Source organism: Grampus griseus (genome assembly GCF_964374135.1).
Source record: "Grampus griseus genome assembly, chromosome: 3".
Lineage (NCBI taxonomy): Eukaryota > Metazoa > Chordata > Mammalia > Artiodactyla > Delphinidae > Grampus > Grampus griseus.
Genome location: NC_139019.1, coordinates 150,824,824 through 150,851,684, shown reverse-complemented (window position 1 = coordinate 150,851,684; position 26,861 = coordinate 150,824,824). Strand labels below are relative to the sequence as shown.

At 41.1% G+C, this 26,861-nt stretch overlaps 1 pseudogene across 1 annotated transcript; it reads left to right on the top strand.

Moving 5' to 3' along the window:
- The first annotated feature begins 598 nt into the window (after window positions 1-598).
- On the top strand, window positions 599-26,085 carry LOC309819910 (centrosomal protein of 78 kDa-like; annotated as a pseudogene). The gene is made up of 11 exons: window positions 599-950; window positions 4,069-4,241; window positions 4,344-4,415; window positions 5,679-5,782; window positions 6,043-6,046; window positions 7,823-7,953; window positions 21,868-21,945; window positions 23,442-23,609; window positions 24,461-24,631; window positions 24,938-24,985; window positions 25,523-26,085. The product of its transcript is annotated as a centrosomal protein of 78 kDa-like (transcript).
- The last annotated feature ends 776 nt before the right edge of the window (window positions 26,086-26,861 follow it).

The following is a 26,861-nucleotide window of genomic DNA, read 5'->3' as shown; positions in this document are numbered from 1 at the left end:
GTTTGCCAACCACCGTGTCAAGTCAGCAGAAACGACAGAAATTAAGAGCTCTCCGCAGAAATTCACACACCTGTGCACCAGATAAGGGACCACAGGCAGACGTTCACTCAGCCTTTCCTGTGTCCCTCACGGAGTTCACGCTCTCTCCTGGGCGGGGCGAGCACAGACACTTTGCGGGAGTTTAACTACTTTTAAAATGCGCTGATACAACCATGTCTCACTTTTGTTTGGATCAGTCAGCAAACGTACCCCAAACCCTCCACACCGCCTACCTTTCGCGCTGCCGTAGTCTCGAAGCTGCCGACACCGCTCCTCAGGCCGCGTCGTCCGGGGAGGCGGGTCTGCGTGCTGCTCCTCAAGCCGCGTCGTCAAGGGAGGCGGGTCTGCGTGCGGACGCACGGCGAGCGCGCGGAAGTCCTCGAGCCCCGCCCCCACGGGCCCGCCCGGAGGCTTAAACCGCAACCCCGCGGCTCGGGAGGGCGTTGATGCCCGCGCAACACCAGGCCGCGCGTGGGCTCCGGAGCACGGCAAGGAGGGCTCGGCCTAGCTGGAGCCCGTGGCCCTATGTCTTCTGGCTGCGACGCCGGTCCTGCGCACGATGCGGGGCCGCAGCCGCCGGGCGGTGGGCGCCCGAGGGGCCGGGAGGCGAGCCGGGACCCACAGGAGGGTGTGGGCATCCTGTCTGCAGCCAGCGTCCCCGAGGCCGCGCTCAGGCCGTGAACACTCGGTGAAGCTGCGCCCGGACAGCGCGGCCGACTCCTTCTCGCGCTCTGAGGACCTGTGCGCGCTGCAGGACTCGGTGCCTCTGCCCTCCGTGCGGGCTTCCCTGAGGGAGGGCCTGCTGGACTTAACGCCGACTGCCGCCGCGGGTAGACTGGGCGCCGCTCCTGAGCACCCTCTGCCCCTGATCTGTATCCAGAGCTTCTTCCAGCCACAGCTTGTCGAGACAGGTTTGTACTTCCCGCTTCCAGGGGCCCTCGTGTGGGCGCTGAGAAGCGGGGTTTTAAATGGTTAACGGTGGAGGGTGGGCACTAGAACCGGTGCCCAGTGCCCGGGTGTGCGTGCACTGGACGGGGCGTGCGGCCTAGGACTCCTGCCAGCTCGGTGACCCCGGCCGAGTGCCTTAAGGCTTCAAGGTCTCAGTGTTCTCATCTGTAGCATGGGCTTCACAGGACCCAGCCTCTGTGGCGGTTACAAGGATGCACTGTGTTAATGCTTCTAGACTCTACAAAGTAGAACACTTAGCACAGTTTGGAGCATCGTTAATTGTTGCACAGATGTTACCTGGTCTGTTGAATGACTTTGCCTGGTACGCACCAAAGCGATTAGGAAATGGATATATCCCAGCTTCATTTCCTTTCCATTCAAACAGGGCTCAGGAAAAAAAAATTTTTTTCAATAGGTGTATCATATATAGTGGAAAGAGCACCGGTGTCAAGGCAGCTTAGGGTTTGAATTCCAGGGCTGATGCTCTCTGTGGCCTGGACAGGTTTCTTTTGCACTACAATCCCCACACTTGTAAAATGACATTAAAAATCACTCTTTCTGTGGGTTCTTAGAATTAATTAAGCAGGTTATGTGTGTAAAGTATCCTGGCACTTGAATGAGTTGTCAGAACCAAGGGCTGCTGGAGACCATGCTTCTGCCCTAGGTAATCTTCCCTTCTACTGGGCAGCAAGTAAACACAAGCACAGGAGTCAGTGCTCTGGAAGAAGTGAGTTCTGCTGCTACAGAGCACAGAATCTCTCTTTTTCTTTAATTTAATTTTTATTCTATATTGGAGGATAGTTGATTTACAATATTGTGTTAGTTTCAGGTGTACAGTAAAGTGATTCAGATATACATATATCCATTCCTTTTCAGATTCTTTCCCCGTACAGTTTGTTACAGGATATGGAGTAGAGGTCCCTGTGCTATGCAGTAGGTCCTTGTTGATGATTTTATATATAGTCGTGTGTATATGTTAATGCCAAACTCCTAATGTATCCCTCCCCGCCATCTTTCCCCTTTGCAGAGCACAGAAACTTGGAAGGGAAAGTTCAGGGTAGGATTCTTGGAGGAAGTGCCATCCTCTCTAAGGATATGTAGAAGCTCCTGGAGTGGCAGGAGAAAGCAGTGTGTGTTGAAGTTTAAGAAATGCAAGAAAATATGGCAAAACTAATGTACAGGACTGGAACTCAGGGTTTGGGAGAGAAATGAGAGTTGATACTGAAACCTTAGTGGGGCCCAACAGAAAGGCGCCTTGTTTGTCCTGTCAGAAGTTTGGATGTTTATCCTGAAGGCTGCGGGAAACACCAAAGAACAGTGAAATGGATTTCTGGTTTAGAGACTCACTTGGACCTCCATGTGGAAGGCAGTTGATTGGGTGCAGGGTGAATTGTAATCTAAGGGTCCCACTTAAGTTATAAAAGGTGGGACCGGGTTTTGCAGATCTGAGAGAGAATGGGTGAGGCCTGGTGACCAGTTAGAAAAGGGAGGGCAGCAAGCGTGGGTGACAGTTTACAGCTGCATCTTTTTGAGAGATACAGAGCACAGTAGAAAGGCATTGGGGGTGGCGAGAGGATCTTACTTCATCTTCAGTGCTTTAGAGGGGCCTGGTAGACAGGTCTGGGCCCAAGGTACAGATGTGGGCTTTTGGGAGGACAGGTGTTTGAAGGCATGGTAGAGACTTAGGTTATCCACAAGAATATCCAAAGAATCATAGGTCTGAGAGTTTTTTAAGTGGGTATATTTGAGGATGTTTATAAGCTGAGAGAAAGTAGCCAGCAGAGGAAGGGTGTGAAGATCTAGGAGAGGAAATGATTGTTCATTTGTTTTCGAAAAGCTGAACACTTATCGTGTGCCTGGCCCGTTTCTAGGACCTGGGGTTCACACCATCTGTTATCTCTTCTGCAGCGACAGTTCAGCTCATCCCCTGGTGAAGAGAAGTCAGATTATTCTTTGCATCCCATCCAGGTATAAGAAGTGTTCTGTACCTCTGAAGGGACTTTACTTAACCAGAGTAGTAAGTTAGAAATCAAAAGAAATTAGAGCTGGAAGGGACCTGAAAGGCCACGGTACTTAATTTTGCCTAATATTTTACATTGAATGTAAGAAAAATTTATTGTAGAGCCCATTCTCTTCAGAGTTCCTTCACTGAACTTTCTTTATGTCTTCCATCCAATGGGCCCAGCTTGTAGATTTTGGCCTTCTCCTAAATTTGCTTCTTCATCCATATTACATTTTGCCCAGACTGTGGCAGAAACTCCTGGGTGGTTTTGCGGCCCCTGGTTCAGTTCCTCTAAGTTCATCTGCCTACTCGTGTTGAGTGATCTTCTACCATAAAAAGATGTGCTTAAAATAATGCTGCTACTGGCTTGCCCACACAGAGTTAGTGCATACTAGCCGCCCAGCGTGTGCTCTGCACAGAGGCGTGTAGTCTGAACTGTGTTTGGCCAAGCCTCATAGGGCTCTTTGCCCTGAAGAAGAGGAGCTTTTTGTGATCACTCCCTTAATCTAATTGGTCCTTCAGCAGCGGGGTGCCTTTTTCTAATCAGCGGAGGCACCCTTACTCAGCCAGTGGTAGCCCCAGGCCTCATCACCTGTGGGGTACAAGCCATGCTCTCTCCCAGGCTTGCTTCGGCCAACATCTCTATTTTCATTTCTGTCTCTACTTGTACTTGGACCCCTGGCCCGTAGTCATCCCCACCTGCAGCATTTACAGTGCCCAGCAGGAGTCAGGCTTGAGTATGTTTTCACAGATGTTCCCTCTGCAGTTAATGCACCTCCTACTCCAACTCTGCATAGCCTCATCTTTCTAGATTGTACTTCAGGGTTACCATGAAGCCATCACTTAGACATAACTTTTTGCCTCCATAGGAACCTCTGCGTATAAAGGTTACGTTTATTTATCTCACGTGATTGAAATTTTGAGTTTTTATACATGTCCCTCTTTAATGAAGGCTTTAAGGGCAGGAGTCGTTTCTAATCCTTAGCACAGAGCAGATGCTTTTGTTTTTATTTAGATGCTTTTTAATGATGATAAAATGTATGGTTTAAATCACTCATTTTACAATAATTTTGCTTTAGGTTGTGACAGAAATAAAGTTTACAGAAGTCGTGTTCCTGCGATATGGAATAAAGATGTGACCTTCCAGTTGTGTAAAGCTCATAAATGCTGTGTAAGTGCGTCGGGTGTGCTAAGGAATGTGGAGCTAAGTGGGCTAGTTGTGAGAGAGAGAGACTTAACTATGTTAACAAAGGTAAGCCTTCATTGTGTCCTCCCAACATTTGATAGTTGCTTTTAGGGTGCTTTTGGGGCAAACGAAACCAAAAAAAGTTTAAACTGTTCCTCCCCATTAAAGGGATTGAATAATTGGCTTCTTTGGTGCACCTGTGTCCTGTGAATTCTCCAGTTGGAGATGGAGGTTTAGAAAGTGAGTTTCAGTCTTGTTTAAGTCTCTTCCCATCGGACTGGTCTCGTGATTTCCTACACACCATGTCTGTCTACCTTTTTCCGTGTACCTTTTCTTGGTGTTGTTCATGCCTGAATTGTCTCCTGTACCTGCTCAAACCTTGGTCCATTCTCATTTGTACCATGGAAGTTTGTCATGCTGGATACTGTCAGAATTAATCTTATTTAAGTTTGTGTTAAGCCACAAACCACATGTTTTATATATTTTCTGTTTTTTGTGTTTGTTTATATTTTTATGGTTTCTCTTCAAGAAATATTATGGGAAGGGAAATAGCAAGATGTAAAGAGCAAAAAAGTTGAGCTTCCCTGGTGGCGCAGTGGTTGGGAGTCTGCCTTCCGATGCAGGGGACGTGGGTTCGTGCCCTGGTCCGGGAGGATCCCACATGCCGCAGGGTGGCTGGGCCCGTGAGCCGTGGCTGCTGGGCCTGTGCGTCCGGAGCCTGTGCTCCGCAACGGGAGGGGACACAACGGTGAGAGGCCCACGTACTGCAAAAAAAAAAAAAAAAAAAAGGCAAAAAAGTCATCTATCTGCAATCATAATTATAATGCACTGTGGTATGTGTTTAAATAGGAAATACATGTAACGTCCCATAGGAGCAGCAAATTTAGTGGTGTCGGTGAGGGTGTGTCATGGAAGTAATCACAAAGCAGGTGACTCTTGATTAGGGTCCTGAAACATTAGTGTGCCTTCCCTGTGTCCAGTAGTGGTCTGAAGGGGTAAGGAAGCCTGCCTTTCAATTTGAGGGAACAGAGGGTTTGAGGTCCTCCCTCTTCTATTGCTCTAATATACTGCATAGCAGCTAATAAAATACTGGGTTTATAGTTGACATTTACATCGCTGATTGATCATCAAGATTGGCATGTATTATTGGAAATGAAAATCGGAAGTCTTACGCTCTTTAGGTTTTTCTTTTTTTTCCTTTGTCTCAAAAGTATGTAGTACTTTACTGAGTGGTTGGGAAGAAAGTTTGCAGTATCCAGTGTATTCAGTTTTAGTACTGAATAGAATTAAACTGTTGCTGTAAACTGGAATAACACTTTGTTACTGACAAGTTTTAGAATGCATCAGTTCATCAGTTACCTGTTTGGGAAGATTGTAGTTAATGATTTTAAGAATGTGGCTGTAAACCTCCAATTGACTCAAGAAAAGCAAATAAGGCAAGATTGACAAATGTATAGGCTCTTCATCTTATTGTGTGTGTGGTTTTTTTTTTTTTCCTTTTAGTTACTTGTCAAGGTATAAAGAACTCTATCACTCTTAAGACAGTAAACTTCACGGGGTATAATTTGACATGGCAGGGAGCAGATTACATGGCCAAGATCTTAAAGGTGATTTTATGTTTAAACTTTCATGAAAACATATGTGATTGAAGCACATTAACATATTGATACAGATGGCAGTTAATTTTTGTCTTTTAATACATGTGAGTGCATCTTTTGTTTTGTAGAAAGAATATGACCAAATGGGGATGTGAATTGCTGTTGCATAAACTATAGTGTTGAATCCCCAGTCTTTGCACTTTAACAACTCTGTGGTTTCCTATCTTCTTCCTGAGACACTTAATCTGAGGTCCATCCTCCTCATACAGGGTGGTAAATTAGAGAACGATTAATATCACCATTTAAAGAAGTGAGACTGAAATCTCAAGCATCCTGAACATAGGAACTGAAGGGGCCTCTCAGCAGTTCAGAGAGTTATTACCAAGCCAGTCGGCTGAATTCTGTTCAGTTTTCTCCATAGCAGAGCCCTCCAGGTCCTTGTTTTGAGCTTATTTATTTTCATACACAATTCTATATGGATACTGTACATAATACTAAATAGTTGTATTAACTGGGTTTAACTGGTGATGTATTTACATCAAGATCTAACTTTGTTTTGTTGATATCTTTTTAGGGGCTTTCCATTCATCAAAGCTCGTGATGTATGTAATCAGTTGCTGGTGTTTAGCGATCATATTATGATATATAGGGCTTGAACTGGGAAAGGTAGATGGTCATTCTTGCTTTTTAAACGGACAGAGTCTTACAAGAAGCATTTCCCTCTCTGAAATAAATCATGTAAGACATGTTTGGTCGCTCTCCCAATGCAACGGTGTAGTTGTGTGGATTTGGCACACAACTGGCAGCCTTGTGGTTGTCTGTAAACAAGGAAGCCTGTTGTCCAGTAGGCAAATCAGCTGTTACCCGTGAAACGAACTTGACTGCCATTTCTGACCCCTCACATGGAGCTCTCATACTCAAGAACGTTCATATGTTTGCAAGAAACGTTGTTTGCAGGCTATGTGTACAAACTCCTGATCTGAAAGCCAATATAAAGCAACATCTCCCAAACCTCTGCTCTCTCACCAAGGCCACACACATTCCCTAGATTATGGCCTCATGGCAAGCTAATACTGTGAGTATCAGATTCTCCTTCCCAGTGGTTCTGGGAGACTGCATAGTTGGTCTGTGAAAGGCACCACTGCTGAGGTTGAGAGAAGAGCATCTTGGGTGTCAGTCCTGCCCTTGCATGCCCAGAGAGAGGGGTGTGTACCGTGTTCTCCTGTTAGGGTTTTCCTATGCTGCAGGGTTTGCTGCTTGTTGTCAAAATGATGTCCTAGTGACTTGTCTTCTGCGTGGTTATATAATCCCAGCACACTTCTTTATGATCTGTAGACTTTTGTGGGGTTGTGGCCAGGTCAGGTTTTAAATGATTGGAAATGTCCAGTTGAACAGCATTGCAGTGGCAGTGAATCTTGATGGGAGAATTGTATTACTGTTACGCTAGTTTTGGCTTAAGGGTGATGAGAAGATGAAATTTCTGATGGGTTAGTTTTAGTTATGTATGTGTATGTGATTTACTTTTATAAATTCTAACATCTATTATTCCCAGCTTAGATATGTTGACTTTCTGATTATTCTTCTGATTCTTTATCAGTCCCTTTACTGATGTATTTTCCTCTGTAAAACTACATTTTCTTCCAGACTGTTTGTGTCTGATGGTGAAGAATAAATTTTTCATTTGCAGTATAAAGTTGATCTGAGAAAAAATGTCTACCTTGGATCTTCACTTGGCTTCTGTGAAAGAAACTTAATAAAATAATATGGGCAATTCCCATTACTAATCCTAACCATGTACAACAGAGGTCTGTACAGTAACATAGCAAAGATAAGTTCCTGTAATTTTACTTAGTCATTGCCTCTTTTAGACCATGGAGCAGTGAGAGACGTTTATAAATAATGATACCTCAGATCACTTTTGTTAAATGTCCTCTAATATTTGGATATTTGGTATCTGGCTTGTGTTGTCTTTTATACAATCTTGTCTTCTTTCTTTGCACTTTAGTTTAACAACTCTGTGGTTTCCTGTCTTCTTCTTGTGACACTCAGGTCCATCAGAATTTCCTGTGACTGTGACAGTAGAGAGTCCTTCCTCCTCAGAAATCGAAGAGGTTGATGATTCCTCAGAAAGTGTTCAGGAAGAGCCAGAGAAAATCAGTTTGAAACAAGAAGCATTGCAGGTACAAAGTTATCACTTTAAAGCTATAGAGCAGATTATTTTTCAAACAGCAGCCTGATTGCAACACGCCACAGCTTATGTGAGGGTTCTGTTTTCTCCTCCCATCTTCATTGTATCCCCTTGAATGGTTCCTTAAGCTTAGACCAAGGTGAATGGTGGACATTTGAACTCTAAGAAATAAAAATCAAAACACGTCGTTAGTAATATATTTTCCTTTCCTTAGAACCTTAGTATATTAGATTTAGGGAGAACCGCAGTGATCATAAGATAAAGAAATTGAGTTCTGAATGAATCTAGTCAGCTGATTCAGGGTTCTTGTTTTACAGATGAGAAAATTGACAGTTCTAGTTGAACTCTGTTTTAATAAGAGGAAAATATGGCCTCATTTTAAATAAAAGTAAAGTTGAAAAAAGTTTTGATTTTGATATTCTCCTTTCCTCAAATAAAAAATATCAAGAAGCTACATTATATTACCAAACAAACCTGACCTCTAATGTCATTCCATACTTTTGTTTGTATGGACAGAAAAGAAAAATTGATTTTCATAAGAAATTTTTGCACCTCAAAAATAATATATTTATTTTATTTCAACTTTAATGCAGAGCTGAACATTTCTAGTAAATAAAGGAACACCATTTGGGGGGGACCTTGTCTTTGTGCTACAAAGTCCATGTTTAATTTTTAAAAATTATTTAATATGATTTTCTTTTCGTATGAAACTTGACCGGTTTCAGAACTAATTATCCCATTATTGTAGGGCTATGGGAATTAACTCTTTGATTTTCAAAAGAGAAAGTTAGATTTTTATTTTTTTAATTAAAATTAATGATAATATAGAGAAATTTTAAGAAAAGAACTTAGAAAATTATGAAATGTTAGAGTAGGAGAAATCTATAGTTCATGTAGAGTTACCCCCTTTCGTTTTATAAATGAGCACCTACAATTTGTAGCATGTAGTGGTTTATTAGTAAATGGCAGAGTATGAGAAGACCCTAGAGCATCTACCCGCATTGCTTGTCATTTTAGATGTGTTGTATTCATTTCCTCCACGAGTAGACCAGGAGATTGTATTTCTAAAAGCAATGATAGACACTGGGGAAGACCAAGAAGTTTAAACACTGGGACCACAGAATAGCAGATTCAGAAGGCACTGAGAACCCTTTTAGCTCTTCTCCCTTTGACGAGACACTACAATGATGGTATCAAAGTGTTTAAGTATATGAGCCCACAACAATCAAGAGATTTCAACATAGTTTTGAAAGACGGAAGACAAGTGGAAGAGTGTGAAACTGAAGCAGTAGAACAGAGGAAAAGCATCACCTAGAATATGCACAGCGACCACCTGCAACTGAGGAGGATTCTGACCCCACCTGCAGAAGTAGCCCCATGCTCAGATGGGCATGTAGGAGAGAGGGTGGAGTTAGTTAAAAGTGTGACTGAAATAGGGGAGCTCATTGAAGGGTTGTGTTTGGAGGAGTGGACTCCCAGCCCCACCCTCACACTCCTGAAATGAGATGATTTCATTTTGAAAACAGTGAAACTGGCGAGAACTAGGGCAGCTAGTGTGAGTTTTTACACCCTAGAAAATTGTGTTTGGGGGAGATCCTATTGCAGTTACTCCCCGCTTTTTCCTGCATAAGAAACCAATCAGTCATTGACTTCAGGGAGCTTTCTGCACTCATTCTTAAATAGAAAATAACTGTCATTTGCCTGATAGTTGAGTAAAGCTTACAACATGAGAGAGGGGGAAAAAAGAGTGAAAACATATCCTGGTAGGACCAGGGACAATTTAGGGAACAAAATAATTTAAGAAAAATCCCTAATTAGTATCCTGAGAGAGGTTTAAAACGAGCTAGCAACTATAAAATAAGACTAGGGTGTTAATTAAAAAGAGAATGGTCAGAAAGCAAGAGAGGTCTCTTGAAAATGAAAATAAGGTTGCTGAAATAAATTCAGGAGGAATTTTAAAAATTTCTCAGTATATGAAAAAGAAAGACACAGTGGAAAATGTGATAGCAATATGTTAGAGAGGTTGCATCTGGGAGATCCCACATGTTACTATTAACAAGAGAAGCCACTGCAATGAAGAGTAGCCTCTGCTCGCCGCAACTAGAGAAAACCTGCACGCAGCAACAAAGACCCAACACAGCCAAAAATAAATAAGTAATAATTTAAAAATAATAAAAAATAACAATAGTTGACGTAAACGTCATACAAAAGGAAATCCAAACAGCCAGTAAACAGAGAAAAGTGTACGACTTCATTAAGTAATATGAGAAAAGTGAGTCAAAACCAATGAAACTACATGCCAATCAGTTTGACAAATACATAAATAAAGTGTGGTAGTATCAGGTATTGTAGACCTGGAGTACTATGGGAATCTTCTACCCTGCTTATACTGGAGTATAAATCGACACAACTACTTTGGAAAGCATTTAGCACTCTCCATCAACTGAAGGTATATAAATAGCCTGTGAGCCAGCAGCCCTCACCCCCGCCCTGTGTAAATGCACCGGAATAACCGGTACAGCAGGATTCCTGTCCATGATTTGCATTAGCACAAACTGAAAACAAACCAAATGTCTATTAAGAGTCAAAAATTAAATAAATTTTGTGTATTCGTACAGTGGGAAAACTATCCAGCAATAAAATTGAATGAACTAGAGCTACAGGCTGCAATGTGGATGAATTTTTTAAACCAATGTTGAGAGAAAGAAATAAGATAGAAAAGACTTCATATACTATGATCCTCTACATAAAGGTAGATGTTGACAAAACTAAACTCTTTTGTTAGGGATGCATGCAGGTTAAAGGAAAGGATTGTCAAGAAGTGAGGATGGTGTTTAACCTGAAAGAGGAAAGGAGATTGTGATGAGAAAAGGATATGGGGGGGCGGTTTTGAGATGCTGACAAGTATCAATACTTTCAGATTCGAGTAGTGGTTATGTAAGTATTCTTTTTTTATTTGTCACATTGACAATTTTGTCCTGAGCACTTCTCAGTACACATTATCGTATTTTACAATTAAAAGCCTGAGTAAAGAATCGGTCGCTTCTTGACTGCTGGATGTGGGAGTGGGATGAGACTATTTCATTTTAAGCCCTTCACTGCTGCTTGCGTTCACATGTTCATTCATTCAGCCTTAACTGAACATATGCTGTGTACCAAGCACTCTTCTAATTTTATATGTGTTTTAACGCATGTAACCCTCACAAGAGCTCTGTGATGTGGGAGCTTATCTCCATTTTATAGATGAGGAAGTTGAGGCCTAGAGTTATAGAACTTGTCCAAGGTTATATAGCTAATGGGTAGTGCCAGGCCCATTTGCCTCAGAGTCTGAATTTTTACAATACAATCTAAAAGAGAAATTTAATTACTAATTATAAGCAAAAAAATTGCACATTAAAGAAGATGACAAGTTTTCATCTATCCAGTTAGAGAAAAGCACACAGTCTGTCTTTCACACACGTACATCTTGTATTGGCAGGGATTTTCCTTATTAAGCAATTATTTATTGACCGTCTACGTTGTGCTAGGCACAGGTGCTGGGAATAAACACTTAATAAAATACACCCCCTATCTTCAGATAACTTGCACTCTAAGTGAGGAAATAAGCCAACAGTTATAGTAGAGGTTATATACCAAGTGATACATCGCTGATGGATGGCAGTATAAAATCTCAGACATCTTTTGGAAAGAAGTTTGGAGATAGGTATCTCAGAGCCTTAAAAATGTTCATTTGCTTTGACGTGAAACTCATTTTTATGGATTTATTGCAAGAACGTTATTCTCAATATGGAAAAAAGCCTTCATGCATAAAAACGGTTATTTTGTCTGATAATATTGAAAAGTTGGAAAGAATTTAAATGTGTAAAATGGTTAACCAGTAAAACCACTCAGTGGAATATTTTGTAGCCCACACAAAAAAATCAAGGTTATGAATCCCCTGATTATATGAGAAATGATTGATTTCAATGTTAAATGGAGAAAAGGTGAACATAAAATTTGATATCCAATACGATGGGAGCTTTGTCCCAGAAAAATCACCCTAGCCGGTGTACAGAAGGGAGGAAGGAGAGCAGATGACAGGAAGGAAAATTATTCCAAAGCCTTATCATTAGTCTTACTTAAGTAATAGAATATCAAGCAATTTTACTTTCTAACTTTTTTGGTTCCATATTTCCATGTAAGGGACATGAATTATGAATACTTTATAGTAAGAGGACACAGTTTTTCTTTCTTTTTTTTTTCATTTTAACATCTTTATTGGAGTATAATTGCTATACAATGGTATGTTAGTTTCAGCTTCACAACAAAATGAATCAGTTATATATATACATATGTTCCCATCTCTCTTCCCGCTTGCGTCTCCCTCCCTCCCACCCCTCCAGGCGGTCACAAAGCACCGAGCTGATCTCCCTGTGCTATGCGGCTGCTTCCCACTAGCTATCTACCTTACGTTTGGTAGTGTATATATGTCCATGCCTCTTTCTCGCTTTGTCACCGTTTACCCTTCCCCCTCCCCATAGCCTCAAGTCCATCCTCTAGTAAGGCTGTGTCTTTATTCCTGTTTCACCTCTAGGTTTTTCATGACATTTTTTTTTCTTAAATTCCATATATATGTGTTAGCATACGGTATTTGTCTCTCTCTTTCTGACTTACTTCACTCTGTATGACAGACTCTAGGTCTATCCACCTCATTACAAATAGCTCAATTTCGTTTCTTTTTATGGCTGAGTAATATTCCATTGTATATATGTGCCACATCTTCTTTATCCATTCATCTGATGATGGACACTTAGGTTGTTTCCATCTCTGGGCTATTGTAAATAGAGCTGCAATGAACATTTTGGTACATGGCTCTTTTTGAATTATGGTTTTCTCAGGGTATATGCCCAGTAGTGGGATTGCTGGGTCATATGGTAGTTCTATTTGTAGTTTTTTAAGGAACATCCATACTGTTCTCCACAGTGGCTGTATCAATTTACATTCCCACCAACAGGGTAAGAGGGTTCCCTTTTCTCCACACCCTCTCCAGCATTTATTGTTTCTAGATTTTTTGATGATGGCCATTCTGACTGGTGTGAGATGATATCTCATTGTAGTTTTGATTTGCATTTCTCTAATGATTAGTGATGTTGAGCATTCTTTCGTGTGTTTGTTGGCACTCTGTATATCTTCTTTGGAGAAATGTCTATTTAGGTCTTCTGCCCATTTTTGGATTGGGTTGTTTGTTTTTTTGTTATTGAGCTGCATGAGCTGCTTATAAATTTTGGAGATTAATCCTTTGTCAGTTGCTTCATTTGCAAATATTTTCTCCCATTCTGAGGGTTGTCTTTTGGTCTTCTTTATGGTTTCCTTTGCTGCACAAAAGCTTTGAAGTTTCATTAGGTCCCATTTGTTTACTTTTGTTTTTATTTCCATTTCTCTAGGAGGTGGGTCAAAAAGGACCTTGCTGTGATTTATGTCATAGAGTGTCCTGCCTATGTTTTCCTCTAAGAGTTTGATAGTTTCTGGCCTTACATTTAGGTCTTTAATCCATTTTGAGCTTATTTTTGTGTATGGTGTTAGGGAGTGATCTAATCTCATACTTTTACATGTAGCTGTCCAGTTTTCCCAGCACCAGTTATTGAATAGGCTGTCCTTTCTCCACTGTACATTCCTGCCTCCTTTGTCAAAGATAAGGTGACCATATGTGCGTGGGTTTATCTCTGGGCTTTCTATCCTGTTCCATTGATCTATATTTCTGTTTTTGTGCCAGTACCATACTGTCTTGATTACTGTAGCTTTGTAGTATAGTCTGAAGTCAGGAAGCCTGATTCCTCCAGCTCCATTTTTCGTTCTCAAAATTGCTTTGGCTATTCGGGGTCTTTTGTGTTTCCATACAAATTGTGAGATTTTTTGTTCTAGTTCTGTGAAAAATGCCAGTGGTAGTTTGATAGGGATTGCATTGAATCTGTAGATTGCTTTGGGTAGTAGAGTCATTTTCACAATGTTGATTCTTCCAATCCAAGAACATGGTATATCTTTCCATCTATTTGTATCATCTTTAATTTCTTTCATCAGTGTCTTATAATTTTCTGCATACAGGTCTTTTGTCTCCTTAGGTAGGTTTATTCCTAGATATTTTATTCTTTTTGTTGCAATGGTAAATGGGAGTGTTTTCTTGATTTCACTTTCAGACTTTTCATCCTTAGTGTATAGGAATGCCAGAGATTTCTGTGCATTAATTTTGTATCCTGCTACTTTACCAAATTCATTGATCAGCTCTAGTAGTTTTCTGGTAGCATCTTTAGGATTCTCTATGTATAGTATCATGTCATCTGCAAACAGTGACAGCTTTACTTCTTCTTTTCCGATTTGGATTCCTTTTATTTCCTTTTCTTCTCTGATTGCTGTGGCTAAAACTTCCAAAACTATGTTGAATAAGAGTGGTGAGAGTGGGCAACCTTGTCTTGTTCCTGATCTTAGTGGAAATGCTTTCAGTTTTTCACCATTGAGGAAGATGTTGGCTGTGGGTTTGTCATATATGGCCTTTATTATGTTGAGGAAAGTTCCCTCTATGCCTACTTTCTGCAGGGTTTTTATCATAAATGGGTGTTGAATTTTGTCAAAAGCTTTCTCTGCATCTATTGAGATGATCATATGGTTTTTCTCCTTCAATTTGTTAATATGGTGTATCACGTTGATTGATTTGCGTATATTGAAGAATCCTTGCATTCCTGGAATAAACCCCACTTGATCATGGTGTATGATCCTTTTAATGTGCTGTTGGATTCTGTTTGCTAGTATTTTGTTGAGGATTTTTGCATCTATGTTCATCAGTGATATTGGCCTGTAGTTTTCTTTCTTTGTGACAGCCTTGTCTGGTTTTGGTATCAGGGTGATGGTGGCCTCGTAGAATGAGTTGGGGAGTGTTCCTCCCTCTGCTATATTTTGGAAGAGTCTGAGAAGGATAGGTGATAGCTCTTCTCTAAATGTTTGATAGAATTCGCCTGTGAAGCCATCTGGTCCTGGGCTTTTGCTTGTTGGAAGATTTTTAATCACAGTTTCAATTTCAGTGCTTGTGATTGGTCTGTTCATATTTTCTATTTCTTCCTGATTCAGTCTTGGCAGGTTGTGCCTTTCTAAGAATTTGTCCATTTCTTCCAGGTTGTCCATTTTATTGGCATAGAGTTGCTTGTAGTAATCTCTCATGATCCTTTGTACTTCTGCAGTGTCAGTTGTTACTTCTCCTTTTTCATTTCTAATTCTATTGATTTGAGTCTTCTCCCTTTTTTTCTTGATGAGTCTGGCTAATGGTTTATCAATTTTGTTTATCCTTTCAGAGAACCAGCTTTTAGTTTTATTGATCTTTGCTATCGTTTCCTTCATTTCTTTTTCATTTATTTCTGATCTGATTTTTATGATTTCTTTCCTTCTGCTAACTTTGGGGTTTTTTTGTTCTTCTTTCTCTAATTGCTTTAGGTGCAAGGTTAGGTTGTTTATTCGAGATGTTTCCTGCTTCTTAAGGTAGGATTGTATTGCTATAAACTTCCCTCTTAGAACTGCTTTTGCTGCATCCCATAGATTTTGAGTCGTCGTGTCTCCATTGTCATTTGTTTCTAGGTATTTTTTGATTTCCTCTTTGATTTCTTCAGTGATCACTTCGTTATTAAGTAGTGTATTGTTTAGCCTCCATGTGTTTGTATTTTTTACAGATCTTCCTGTAATTGATATCGAGTCTCATAGCGTTGTGGTCGGAAAAGATACTTGATACAATTTCAATTTTCTTAAATTTACCAAGGCTTGATTTGTGACCCAAGATATGATCTATCCTGGAGAATGTTCCATGAGCACTTGAGAAAAATGTGTATTCTGTTGTTTTTGGATGGAATGTCCTATAAATATCAATTAACTCTATCTCGTTTAATGTATCATTTAAAGCTTGTGTTTCCTTATTTATTTTCATTTTGGATGATCTGTCCATTGGTGAAAGTGGGGTGTTAAAGTCCCCTACTATGAATGTGTTACTGTCGATTTCCCCTTTTATGGCTGTCAGTATTTGCCTTATGTATTGTGGTGCTCCTATGTTGGGTGCATAAATATTTACAATTGTTATATCTTCTTCTTGGATCGATCCCTTGATCATTATGTAGTGTCCTTCTTTGTCTCTTCTAATAGTCTTTGTTTTAAAGTCTATTTTGTCTGATATGAGAATTGCTACTCCAGCTTTCTTTCGGTTTCCATTTGCATGAAATACCTTTTTCCATCCCCTTACTTTCAGTCTGTATGTGTCTCTAGGTCTGAAGTGGGTCTCTTGTAGACAGCAAATATATGCGTCTTGTTTTTGTATCTATTCAGCCAATCTGTGTCTTTTGGTGGGAGCATTTAGTCCATTTACATTTAAGGTAATTATCGATATGTGTGTTCCCATTCCCATTTTCTTAATTGTTTTGGGTTCGTTATTGTAGGTCTTTTCCTTCTTTTGTGTTTCTTGCCTAGAGAAGTTCCTGTAGCAGTTGTTGTAGAGCTGGTTTGGTGGTGCTGAACTCTCTCAGCTTTTGCTTGTCTCTAAAGGTTTTAATTTCTCCATCAAATCTGAATGAGATCCTTGCTGGGTAGAGTAATCTTGGTTGCAGGTTTTTCTCCTTCAACACTTTCAATATGTCCTGCCACTCCCTTCTGGCTTGCAGAGTTTCTGCTGAAAGATCAGCTGTTAACCTTATGGGGATTCCCTTGTGTGTTATTTGTTGTTTTTCCCTTGCTGCTTTTAATATGTTTTCTTTGTATTTAATTTTTGACAGTTTGATTAATATGTGTCTTGGCATATTTCTCCTTGGATTTATCCTGTATGGGACTCTCTGTGCTTCCTGGACTTGATTAACTATTTCCTTTCCCATATTAGGGAAGTTTTCAACTATAATCTCTTCAAATATTTTCTCAGTCCCTTTCTTTTTCTCTTCTTCTTCTGGAACCCCTATAATTCGAATGTTGGTGCATTTAATGTTGTCCCAGAGGTCTCTGAGACTGTCCTCAGTTCTTTTCATTCTTTTTTCTTTATTCTGCTCTGCAGTAGTTATTTCCACTATTTTATCTTCCAGGTCACTTATCCGTTCTTCTGCCTCAGTTATTCTGCTATTGATCCCATCTAGAGTACTTTTCATTTCATTTATTGTGTTGTTCATCATTGTTTGTTTCATCTTTAGTTCTTCTAGGTCCATGTTAACTGATTCTTGCATTTTGTCTATTCTATTTCCAAGATTTTGGATCATCTTTACTATCATTATTCTGAATTCTTTTTCAGGTAGACTGCCTATTTCCTCTTCATTTGTTAGGTCTCATGGGTTTTTATCTTGCTCCTTCATCTGCTGTGTGTTTTTCTGTCTTTTCATTTTGCTTATCTTACTGTGTTTGGGGTCTCCTTTTTGCAGGCTGAAGGTTCGTAGTTCCTGTTGTTTTTTGTGTCTGTCCCCAGTGGCTAAGGTTGGTTCAGTGGGTTGTGTAGGCTTCCTGGTGGAGGGTACTAGTTCCTGTGTTCTGGTGGATGAGGCTGGATCTTGTCTTTCTGGTGGGCAGGTCCACGTCTGGTGGTGTGTTTTGGGGTGTCTGTAGACTTATTATGATTTTGGGGAGCCTCTCTGCTAATGGGTGGGGTTGTGTTCCTGTCTTGCTAGTTGTTTGGCATAGGATGTCCAGCACTGTAGCTTGCTGGTCATTGAGTGAAGCTGGGTGCTGGCGTTGAGATGGAGATCTCTGGGAGATTTTCGCTGTTTGATATTATGTGCAGCTGGGAGGCCTCTTGTGGACCAGTGTCCTGAAGTTGGCTCTCCCACCTCAGAGGCACAGCACTGACTCCTGGCTGCAGCACCAAGAGCCTTTCATCCACAGGGCTCCTTAATTTGGGATGATTCGTTGTCTATTCAGGTATTCCACAGATGCAGGGTACATCAAGTTGATTGTGGAGCTTTAATCCGCTGCTTCTGAGGCTGCTGGGAGAGATTTCCCTTTCTCTTCTTTGTTCTCACAACTCCCAGGGGCTCAGCTTCGGATTTGGCCCCGCCTGTGCCTGTAGGTCGCCGGAGGGCGTCTGTTCTTTGCTCAGACAGGACGGGGTTAAAGGAGCCGCTGATTCGGAGGCTCTGGCTCACTCAGGCGGGGGGTGGGGGGTGTGTGTGGGGGGGTGAGGGGGTGGGTAAGGAGGGTCACGGAGTGTGGGGCGGGCCTGCGGCGGCAGAGGCCAACGTGACGTTGCTAGCCTGAGGCGCGCCGTGCGTTCTCCCGGGCGAGTTGTCCCTGGATCCCGGGACCCCGGCAGTGGCGGGCTGCACAGGCTCCCCGGAAGGGGGTGTGGATAGTGACCTGTGCCCGCACACAGGCTTCTTGGTGGCGGCAGCAGCGGCCCTAGCGTCTCATGTCTGTCTCTGGGCTCCGCACTTTCAGCCGCGGCTCGCGCCCGTCTCCGGAGCTCTCCCAAGCAGCGTTCCTAATCCCCTCTCCTCGTGCACCAGGAAACAAAGAGGGAAGAAAAAGTCTCTTGCCTATTCGGCAGGTCCAGACTTTTCCCCGGACTCCTTTCTGGCTAGCCGTGGTGCACTAACGCCCTGCAGGCTGTGTTCACGCCGCCAACCTCAGTCCTCTCCCGGCGCTCCGACAGAAGCCGGAGCCTTAGCTCCCAGCCCCGCCTGCCCCGGCGGGTGAGCAGACAAGCCTCTCGGCTGGTGAGTGCCGGTCGGCCCGATCCTCTGTGTGGGAATCTCGCCGCTTTGCCCTTCGCACCCCTGTTGCTGTGCTCTCCTCCGCGGCTCCCAAGCTCCCCCACTCCGCCACCCGAAGTCTCCGCCCGCGAAGGGGCTCCTAGTGTGTGGACACTTTTCCTCCTTCACAGCTCTCTCCCGCTGGTGCAGGACCCGTCCCTATCCTTTTGTCTCTGTTTAGTTTTTTCTTTTGCCCTAACCAGGTACGTGGGGGGTTCCTTGCCTTTTGGGAGGTCTGAGGTCTTCTGCCAGCGTTCAGTAGGTGCTCCGTAGGAGTTGTTCCACGCATAGATGTATTTCTGATGTATCTGTGGGGAGGAAGGTGATCTCCGCGTCTTACTCTTCCGCCATCTTCCCGGAAGTCCTCGAGGACACAGTTTTTCACAAAAATTTAATACTGTGTACTAATTCCCTCCATTAGAGGGAGAAACTATTCCATGTAACTGCACTTTGATGTGCTATTTAGAACCAGTCAGGATGTTTTACTCTACTTTCCTCTGACTGTGGTGAGGGTTTTTTTGTTTGATTATTTGTTTAGAATTTCCTTAAAATCGGTTTTAGAAGATTTGTTGAACCATTATATTGAAAGTAGAGGAATTTTGCAATTTTTTCCCCTTTTCCCCATTGAAAACTTGGCTGGCTTTAGTAATGAAACGTTAAAGAATTTGAAGTTCTTAGACTGTCAGTTTTTTAAACATGATCTGAATATAAAAGTATATGTTCATTGAGCAAATTTTTGAAAACAATGAACAACTCATTGAAGGAAATAAAGGCCACCTCTGCATGTACACACACCTAATCTGCTCTTTTGTCTTAAAGAAGTATCAAAAATATTTTGCCATGTCACTAAATACTCTTCTACATCAGAGAATTTGATTAAGCTTATGCACCGTCTCCCAGGAAAAACGCACAGATAATTATGAATGTAGAACTCCTGAAGCCCATTCATTAACTCTGGTTGACACCTGTTGTCATTCTTTTCTTAGTGGCTTCATAGCGCATTCCTTCAGACAGTGAGCTGTTTTTGTTTAAACCAGCCCCAATTTGGAGGCTCTTAGCTTTCTTCTAGGGTTTGGTTATAAACAATCTTATGACATCATGTTGGTAGATAAATCTTTGCCCACATCTTTGATTTCCTTAGGGTAAACTCCTGATGTAGGATTGTTGTTAGGTACCAAGAGCTACTCTCCAGAAAGTGATACCAGTTCCTCTCCCAATGATGGCATATAATAGAGTTCCTCATTCTTTAAGTGATTGTTCAGAGCAGTTAAAAGGTATAAATATACCGTACTGTTTTCATAAGTATAGGTATTCTGATTGTTTATCGCTGCCTAAGAAACCACCCCGAAACAGTGGCCTAAAACAATGACAGTCACTTATTTTGTTCACGAACCTGGAGGTTGAGTAGAATATTAATTCTTTTACTACACTCTTACTGACTATCTATTTGACTAGCTCACAGTTCTGCAGGTCAGAAGTCCAGGCACAGCGTGACTGGGTTTCCTGCTCAGACACACGGGAACATGTGAGTTCCCTCCTGAGAGTGTTAAAGCATGTGAAATGTAAGTGTAAGACATTGAGCCCCAAACGTTGGATGTTCACCATAGTTTGTGTGGGTCACAGAGCTGAAATCAAGATGTCAGTCAGGCTGTGTTAGCATCCAGAGGCTCTGGGAAAGAATGCCTCCAGGCTTCTTCGGCTTGTTGGCATAATTCAGATTCTGCAGTTGCAGGACAGAGGTCCCCATTTCCTTGCTGCCTGTCAGTCGGGGGACAGTCTCAGCTCCTAGAGGCCTCTCGCTTGCCTTCCCTGCCACAGCATTGGACTTCTTCAGAGCCAGCAATGGAGAGTCTCCTTCTTGTCCCTTTTGTACTTCAATTCAGGAAGAGTTCAGGTCCTTTTCATGGGGTGCCTGAGTAGGCCATATCCACCTAGAATAATCTCCCTATCTTAAAAAATCAACTGATTTTGAACCTTAATTCCGTCTGCAAAATCCCTTCACTACAGCTAGATTTAGAGTTTGATCGGATAAGTGGAAGGTTTGTGTACTTCAGTAAGTAGGAGTCTTAGGGGCTCTGTTAGAATTCTGCCTATTGCAAGCAGTGTCCCCACTTCAAGGACCGAAGTGTCTTAGTTCCTAAAACTCCTAAGAGAGTTTATCAGTGTTCATTTTATTTCCGTGACCTTGGTGAATGGGAAGACTACCACCTCCGTGAGCAGGAATGGCACCCAGCGTCCTGAGTCCACAGTGTGGCTCTGCTACTTAGTGGTGTGACCTTGGCTGTGCTGCTCTACTTACTCTACTTCTCTGCCTCTGTTTCCCTCATCTGTAAAATAACATGGAGTTAGTGATCGTTCTTTCCTCGTAGGGTTTTTTGTTTTATAAATTTATTTTATTTATTTATTTTGGGCCGCGTTGGGTCTTCGTTGCTGCTCGGGGGCTTTCTCCAGTTGCGTCGAGCCGGGGGCTACTCTTCGTTGCGGCGCGATGGCTTCCCTTATTGCGGAGCACAGGCTCTAGCGCGCAGGCTTCAGTAGTTGTGGCACGTGGGTTCTAGAGCATAGGCTCAGTAGTCGTGGCGCACGGGCTTAGTTGCTCCGCGGCATGTGGGTTCTTCCCGGCCTAGGGCTCGAACCTGTGTCCCCAGCACTGGCAGGCGGATTCTTAACCACTGTGCCAGCAGGGAAGCCCCCTCTTAGTGTTTTGATGATTAGATTATTTGATACCCAGGGAACTCCAGGAACAGTGCTTGACTGTAAATTGCTTTAAAAGTGATTACTTTTTAAAAACATGCTTTTGAATCTGCAATTATGCAATTCAGGTAGGTTAAGCATGTTCATTAATAGGACTTCCTGCTATAAAGAGACCCACAAATAAAAATAGAATTTTTCTTTCTTGGTCTTCTTATTTCTGACTTACTATGTTATACGCATATGCCTTTTATGGTGGGCTGCCACAAACTTATGTTGGAAAGAGTGGAATTTAAATAAATTTTTACTATGCTAATTTGATAGATTTTGATAATTCATTTCACTAGCATGGTATGATATTACCAGTAGCAGACTAAAATCTGAGTTCACTTCTGGCTCTGCCCCTAAATCCTGATGAGTCCTATAGCTGGAAAGGCTTTTGGCTATTATACTACGAATTAGTTATAACATTTACTCTGTTTGTTTAGGAAAACCTGGAGGAGTGCCTAAAGCAGTTAAAGGAGGAAAGAGTAATAAGACTGAAGGCTGATAAATGAGTCAGTGAGGTAAACAAGTTTCTTCTTCTGCTTTTGAGAGTGTTTTGGTTTTATTTTGATTTGATTTTAAGCCATATACACATAATTTGTAAGCTTTAAAACTGTAATATGTTGCAAATTGGTTGTATCATATGGACTTTTGCATTTACTGGTATTTAGTGATCATATGATCTATATTCCAGAAAGCATGTTTTTAAAAATGTGAAAATCTGGTTTTGTGTGTGTGTGTGTGTGTGTGTGCGCTTTTATATGACATTAGCATATTTCCTGTTCATGATTCTTTGATTCAAGAAGGCACTTTTTGTGCATATATTGTATATACAGTAACATAAAAGACATGATGAGACTGTCCTGGCAGTGAATTAGCAAAGTGAATCATTTAAATAAATTTAAGATATTGGAAAACTTCTAAGAATGCAATGAAAGATAAAAATATATACCATGAGGGGGCTTCCCTGGTGGCGCAGTAGTTGGGAGTCCGCCTGCCGATGAAGGGGACGCGGGTTCGTGCCCCGGTTGGGAGGATCCCGCGTGCCGTGCAGCAGCTGGGCCCGCGCGTCCGGAGCCTGTGTTCCGCAGCGGGAGAGGCCACAGCAGTGAGAGGCCCGCGTACAGGAAAAAAAAAAAAAAAGAAAAACAAACCATATATATATATGTGTGTGTATATATATATATATATATATATATATATATATATATATATATTTACCATGAGAATTACATTAGGTAATGTGCATGAAAGCAGGGCATAATCTAAAAAGTTCTATCTAAATATAATTTATCACAGGGTGAGTGTAGGGAGGAATTTTTGAAAGTGCATCCATTGGATTGGCGGACACTCATTCAATAAACGTTGAGCACCTGCTCATGTAAGGCAAAAGGGGCATCATAAACATTAACGGCCTTTCTGAGAAATACTAGAGTTGAGCTTACAGGGGCTTTTAAGTGCATAGATGATGAGCGGAAGGGGAAGAGTTCACGGGGGTGAATATTTTCAAGAAGCCAAAGAAAATATTGGTGATCGTACATTTAATAAATTGGGTTGGGTATGATTTAGGACTTTTAAACGTAAGCATTAGATATTTTGCTCACTAAAGTTAATTCTTAACATTCAGCAGAGTTGTAATATGTTTTGTTCAGATCAGATTCTATAATTCACTTTCCAATTTAAGAGAAACTTAAAGCAGGTAATTTTCCGATGTGGAATGAGGCTCCGTTATGAATTGAACCAGTTAGAAATGTGATCTTTTGTGAAAGATCATTAATAAAACGGTAACTTTGGTTTATTTATATACCACCTGAGCGTTATATAGGAAACTTTATTGGGTGCCTGTGGGTTTTGGTTACTATGTGATATGGTCTCTGTATTTACTGGTGGAGAGTTAGGTTAATTACAGATTAATTACATTTTGAGTGTTTTAGTTTTGTTCCTTGAAACTAGGCAAGACTACTTTTGATGACAATGAGAAAAAATCATGTCAGACATTTTCCGTCTTCTTTTATAGCTGGAACATGAAAATGCCCACTTAAGAAATATGAATTTCTCTTTGTCTGAAGCCCTTCATGCCCACTCATTGACAAGCATGATCCTGGATGATGAAGGTGTTTTGGGCAGCATTGAGAATTCTTTTCAGAATTTCCATGCTTTCTTGGATCTCCTTAAAAATCCTGGGTTAGTTCATTTCTCTTCATGGCGTTCTTCTCTTTGCGACTATAATGGTAGTTTGCTGAGGAGCTGGAGCAATTTTCATCACTTTCGTGGCCATATTTAGTGTAATTATAGGTAATATAGTTGACTTTTTAAAATGAGGAATTAAATTTTTTAAGAAATGCAAATAGGGAAGCCTGCTTTGGTAGAGTGGGGAGCTCATTATAAAAGAGTAACCTGTAGATAGAGTAATTAGTAGGTGTAGTTTTTTGTAAAGACTAAATTGAAGGCAGTTTTCACTGCAAATATTCGGGAATGGATAAGAATTTTCCTATCTTTCATTTACTTTGCTTGTTTGATAAGTTTGAATTAAAGTTATTTTTGCCTTAGACATAAAAATTATTATTAATCTGCAGGGGAGATACAGGTCAGTGGTTCTCAACGGGGAGCAATTTTGCTGGAAGACAGAAGTGGAGATTGATAGTTGATGGAGTAGTGTTTTGTCAGTGAATGAATTGGTGTTGGTGTTGGGAAGGAAGGAACAAACACATTCTTGGAAACTGGAGGAAAGGTGGTAAAGAAGTGTGGGAATAGAGGTGTGAGAGGTAATGGACGAGGTGCGTGGTAGATGTTGAAGCTGCTAGTCAGACAGTGTTCAAAATGGAGCGGTAATAGGTAAGGAGATGGGATGTGTCCTAGAGGATGAATCTGGAAAGGGCTGAGAATTTGGGGGAGAGAGAGGCTTGTAGTCTGGAGTAGGATGTTGGCTTTTAAGATTTTAGAAGTACTTCATGACTGTAGGTCTGGGGAAATCTAAACTGCTCTTATGTGATTATAATAACCTTTGTCTTTTCTCCTTTCCTCCTCTGGTCAAAGCTTGGGCAGCTGGCCACAATGGCTAGCATAGATGAGTCAGATTTTCATTTACTAGGTCGTCCCCAGATGAATTCTACTGTTAGTAGTCCACGTAAAGAAGAAAAGAAGCCACTTGAAGAAGAAAAATCAGAATCAAAACAGGATGCCCCAGGACAAATGCAAAATATCCAAGTAAGTGGACAGAACAGCACTTAATAATTCTAAGAGTGATTAGCAAAAAGGAAATGACCAAGTCAGGGAGAAAACAATAATGATCAGTCTCTAGTAGTTCACATGCTCAGGAGCTAGAAGATTCTGGAGTCCTTTCCAAATCTGAGATTAGTAAATGTGTGCCCATTTCATGACACTGTATTGTTGTAAATAAGGAGACTGGAAGTTCTTCAGAAAATTTATGAGTTAAAGCAAACTATCCTTATTAGAGAAAATATTCCAGATTTTAAATTGTATAAATGTCTATTCTATTCATATTTTATCTAGGTTTCTATTTGTATGCAGTCAGCTTACAATGAAGGAACACTAATGAAGGTACACATACTGATATAATTTTTAAAATAAGTAATCCAGACATAGCTAATAGGTAACATATGACAGTGAATCACCTGGTTATGGGAATGGGAGGGGAAAACCTGTCAGCTTTTCCTCTAGCCTTGCTTGGAGCCCCCATCAGCCAATCTCAGACTGGTCTTGGGAACTGACAGCTTGAGAACACAGTCTGGTCACAAACTATATTATATACTGTTTACATGTGCCTGGAGGATAGCAAAGAAATTAATTTTCTTACAGAATAGGGTTTTATTTTTAGTGAGGGAAAGGAAATGGGTAATAACTACCCCAGTCACCAAAGTCTGAAAATGTAGCGGACACAGCCTTGGATATAGCTAGGTTAAGCTGAGAATCACTTGGCAAGATATAATTAGAGAAAAACTGGCTCTGAAATCTTCTGAATATTGACTGTGTTAATAATAAGATCACAGAGTAACACTGAAGTTTTGAACTCTACTTTTTAATGGTTGACTTTGTTCATCACTGAATTTTTGTCTTGTCTTTTGTCTTTCCCTCCAGTTTCAGAAAATTACAGGTGATGCTGGGATTCCTTTGCCTCTCGACTCCTTCCATGTCCCAGTCTCTACTCAGAAGGCCTTAGAAACTTCCAAAGACAACCTGGGGGTCGCAGTCACAGAGCAGCGGCAGGAGTCTTTTGAAGATTTCATTGCTAGAACATGTTCTCCTTCAGCAGATGTCATTTCTGGAACTAGAAGTCAAAGAAAAGAAGAGGAATTATCTAGAAATAGCAGGTCTTCTTCAGAGAAAATGAGCAAAGCAGGTGAATATACGAAAAACTACTCTGCTAAGAAACAACCTGGGAAGGACCTGCATTCCTGTTCTGACTCACCTGTAAAGCAGAAAAGCAAAGGAATTGGGCAAAATAATTCTTTGGTTAATAAACCAATTAAAAGTGAGTCTTCGAAAAAACACATTTCTGTTAAGAAAGAGAGTAGAATAGTGACTTTCATCAAAGACAACTAAAAAGTAAACTCAATCTACTAGAACATTCTGAAAGTGATACTCCTGGATCTGATTGTGAATTTCAAGAAAGCATCCATACTCTATCACACCTAACATAGGTCTAAATCTTTTAAAATTATGTTTTTGCCTTCAAATTTTAATAAATTACTTATGTTTTTATTATAGCATATGGTGGTTTCAGTTACTTGACTGGAAGCCATTAGAGAAAGATTTATCTATACTTTTTTATTATAATGAAAGTTTTGGTGTACTTTTCCTTGTGACACTTTGCACCATTCATTCAGCTAGTGTTTACTGAGGGCTTCATATGTACAGTACTTTTCTGGGTGCTATTGCTTTCAGCAGTGAACAAAATAAAGCCTTTACTCTCCTGGAACTAGCACTCTGTGTTGGGAGAAAACATAAACAACAAAGCAGGGTAAGGGTTAAAAAGAGATGGGAATGATAAATGGAATAGTTTTACCATTTGGTTAAACATCAAACTATTATAAATCACATGGCCAGAAGCCATTGAGGTGTTTTAATTCACAATAACCAGAGAGCCTCAAACATTTACCAAGGCACTTAACCGTGTTTATGGACTACAGCAACGCTCTGAGGTAGGGAACGGTTACCATCTCCGGTTACAGATGAGGAGTCTGAGGAGACATTATGTGAGTTGCCCAGAATTACACAGCTGTAAGTAAGTGGGAAGCTGCGATGTGACCCGAACCCATGCTCTATTTTTTTTTTTAATGTATGGACTTTATTATGTTTCATTTATGTGAATTTTTTCTTTAAAGATTTTTTCTGACGTCGACCATTTTTAAAGTGTTTATTGCATTTGTTACAGTATTGCTTCTGTTCTATGTTTTGGATTTTTGGCCACAAGGCA